At 43.8% G+C, this 3,859-nt stretch overlaps 1 non-coding gene across 1 annotated transcript; it reads left to right on the top strand.

Moving 5' to 3' along the window:
- Positions 1–2,893: 2,893 nt before the first annotated feature.
- Positions 2,894–3,031, top strand: LOC114812473. Its single transcript, XR_003760126.1, has one exon. It is a non-coding gene; the product is annotated as a small nucleolar RNA SNORA7 (small nucleolar RNA).
- The last annotated feature ends 828 nt before the right edge of the window (positions 3,032–3,859 follow it).

Below are 3,859 nucleotides of genomic sequence, written 5' to 3'. Positions count from 1 at the left end.
AGATGTAGATAGAAATATAAATTGCAGACATACACATAACTAATGCAACTATAGATGAGATGGTGATGTTATAATTAACATAGAATTAATGAGCAATGATTAATATAGAATTAATATAGAATTTAAGGGCATTTAGAAATCAGGATGGATTTAATGTTTCCATTCAACTAGTGCTTCTGGTCGTGACATGGGTTGTTGTCAGTTTCAACTGAATGAAGGAGAAAAGCAATGTGTTGTCCTCCAGAGTTGATATGGTTCAATTTGTCTAGTGTTGGTTTTCGTTCTCTTAGAGCTGCAAGATTTTCCACCATGATATATTTTTTTTTCCTCTCAGATGTCCGACGTGTGCCTGAGAAGGATTTTATAACTTGAATGCCTCAGTACGTGCATCCTACCAGCTTGCCTTTTACTAACTGGATAGCAGAAGTCTCAGTGATCAAGTATTTAATACTAAATGCATTTAAAGATGCTCCTTTAAATGTCAATTGCCATTCTTTTAAAGCAAAGACAAAGATAAAGGGAGAATAATTCTGGTAACTCGTTGGAAGTCATCATTCTTTATAATAGGAGATAATGTCATATCGGGGTCAACTCCTTCTCTTGATCACAGTGAAAAGTGCCACCACAGACAGGTGTTTTGTAGCTGGCCTTCAAACAGGACTTTTTAAAACTTCCAGCACTGCCCATGTTTACAAAGTTATTTTTAATGACATAAGCAGCAGCTTCAATGAACAACCTGGGAGAATATAAATAGGAGACACAAATCTTCATCTATTATGTTGGCTGAGAGGCTTGGAGAGAGATTGTAGAGACCAGTGTACGAGTGTGCTGCCTGATATAGTTCATTCATTCATTCAATAGTATTTATTGAGCGCTTACTATGTGCAGAGCACTGTACTAAGCGCTTGGGATGAACAAGTCGGCAACAGATAGAGACAGTCCCTGCCGTTTGACGGGCTTACAGTCTAATCGGGGGAGACGGACAGACAAGAACAATGGCACTAAACAGCGTCAAGGGGAAGAACATCTCGTAAAAACAATGGCAACTAAATAGAATCAAGGCGATGTACAATTCATTAACAAAATAAATAGGGTAACGAAAATATATACAGTTGAGCGGACGAGTACAGTGCTGTGGGGATGGGAAGGGAGAGGTGGAGGAGCAGAGGGAAAAGGGGAAAATGAGGCTTTAGCTGCGGAGAGGTAAAGGGGGGATGGCAGAGGGAGTAGAGGGAGAAGAGGAGCTCAGTCTGGGAAGGCCTCTTGGAGGAGGTGATTTTTAAGTAAGGTTTTGAAGAGGGAAAGAGAATCAGTTTGGCGGAGGTGAGGAGGGAGGGCGTTCCAGGACCGCGGGAGGACGTGACCCGGGGGTCGACGGCGGGATAGGCGAGACCGAGGGACGGTGAGGAGGTGGGCGGCAGAGGAGCGGAGCGTGCGGGGTGGGCGGTAGAAAGAGAGAAGGGAGGAGAGGTAGGAAGGGGCAAGGTGATGGAGAGCCTTGAAGCCTAGAGTGAGGAGTTTTTGTTTGGAGCGGAGGTCGATAGGCAACCACTGGAGTTGTTTAAGAAGGGGAGTGACATGCCCAGATGGTTTCTGCAGGAAGATGAGCCGGGCAGCGGAGTGAAGAATAGACCGGAGCGGGGCAAGAGAGGAGGAAGGGAGGTCAGAGAGAAGGCTGACACAGTAGTCTAGCCGGGATATAACGAGAGCCCGTAATAGTAAGGTAGCCGTTTGGGTGGAGAGGAAAGGGTGGATCTTGGCGATATTGTAGAGGTGAAACCGGCAGGTCTTGGTAACGGATAGGATGTGTGGGGTGAACGAGAGGGACGAGTCAAGGATGACACCGAGATTGCGGGCCTGCGGGACGGGAAGGATGGTTGTGCCATCCACGGTGATGGAGAAGTCTGGGAGCGGACCGGGCTTGGGAGGGAAGATGAGGAGCATGGTTACCATGCCGCAGAGTCCCCATCAAAACTGTCACTAGATGAAGACTCTTTCTAAGGCCCATCACAGTGTTCTGAAGTTGAATTTGGTACTGCAGACAGTGAGATTCTTCCACTAATGATAGGTTAGTAGGTAAGAATGTTGAGCGACTGCTAACACTTTATGTGTCGAGTCACACGTCTGGAATTTATTTATTTATATTAATGTCTGTCTCCCTGACTAGATTGTAAGTTAATTGTGGACAGGGAATGTGTCTGTTATATTGTTGTACTGTACTCTCTCAAGAGCTTAGTACAGCTCTGCACACAGTAATTGCTCAATAAACACTATTAACTGACTGACCAACTGAATCATTAATGCCGCTTTGCCGCATCACTGCATTCATTACTCACAATGTCTGGCACACTGGTGTTTGTTTCCTCCTCTTGATATTGCGATCATCTTGAAACTTCTGTTCCAGGATGGCTATCCCCTTCTGACTGCCGTATGCCTCTGCTTCCTAGCCATCAGGGGCTATGATGCATCTGTAACGGTTTCCTCTCTCCTCTCTTTCTGTGATGAGCCCATTTGACAGAGCAGTTACCTGGATAGCCTGCTGGATAGCCTGCTGCCGCTGTACATTCTCCTCTCATATTCCACCCATCGAAAGACAGTGTGCTGTGCATTGAGCCTTGATTAAAATCTGGGGGTCTAATGATGTATCAGAACATCATTGTTTTTTATTCTGTTTTCTATTTTTAGGTGATGTTGATGGAAAATATATCCTAGGAGATATTGTCTTTGTTTTAAACCTGGAAAAAGAAGTTGAGATAGATCCAGGTCTTCCAATTTCTAGTGTCAGGTGTTATGTCCTCATTCCCACTGTTTTCCTTAAAAATAAATGTTAAAACAAAAAACTCATTTATTACCTGTAAGAAAACATGTAATTTATTTATGTATATTAATATCTCCCCTCTCAGGATGGCACCTGGAAAGTTTCCAGTACTCTACCAGTCTCAGTTATAGGAGGGAGAGTCAAGCAGAGGCATACCCATTCCATTCCTAGCTTGGGCAGTGATTAGCAAGTGGAAGGCAATCTGCTACAAGTCAAATCTTCCCTGTGCTGGGCAGCAGCGGCATGGGAGAGAGTCGAGGGCGGAGACTCAAGTTTACTGCACGGAAGGAGGCAATGGTAAAACGTTTCCTTATTTTTACCAAGAAGACTCAATGGATCCACTACCAGAACGATTGCAGTTGAAGCTGGGGCATTCCGGGAGAGAGGTGTCCATGGAGTCACTTTGGGTCGGAGATGCCTCAACAGGATAAGACAAGACAATATTAATGTCTATCTCTTCATCTAGATTGTAAGCTCGCTATGGGTAGGGAACATGTCATATTGTTATACTGTACTCTCCCAAGCACTTAGTATGGGGTTTTGCACACAATAAGCACTCAATAAATATGAATGAACACAGTGTTCTGCACAGAATAAGAGCTCAGTAAATATGATTGACTGACTGACACAAAACAATCAATTGATCGATCAGTGGTATTTATTGAGCACTTACTCTGTGCAGAGCACTGCTATAAGCATTTGGGAGAGTACAAAATAATAACAATATTAATAAATTGGGGTCCTAGTAAAGTGCATACTAGGTGCCAAGCACTGAACTAACCTCTAAGGTAAATACAAAATAATCAGGTCAGACACGGTTCCTGTTCCCATATGAGATTTACAGCCTAAGTAGGAAGGAGAACGGGTAATGAGTAAGTAGACACCACCCCTGCTCTAAGGGTCCTACAGTTTAGCAAGAGGAACTGACATTAGATAAATTACAGTTTAGAGAAGCAACTGAGTATATGAATCTATACATTAGTTCTTTTGGGAAGGATAAATACCCAAGTACCTAGTGGGTGGGACTAAGTTAACTGGTGA

Source organism: Ornithorhynchus anatinus, chromosome 5, assembly GCF_004115215.2.
Source record: "Ornithorhynchus anatinus isolate Pmale09 chromosome 5, mOrnAna1.pri.v4, whole genome shotgun sequence".
Classification (NCBI taxonomy): domain Eukaryota; kingdom Metazoa; phylum Chordata; class Mammalia; order Monotremata; family Ornithorhynchidae; genus Ornithorhynchus; species Ornithorhynchus anatinus.
This window is presented reverse-complemented; position numbering and strand designations above follow the sequence as displayed.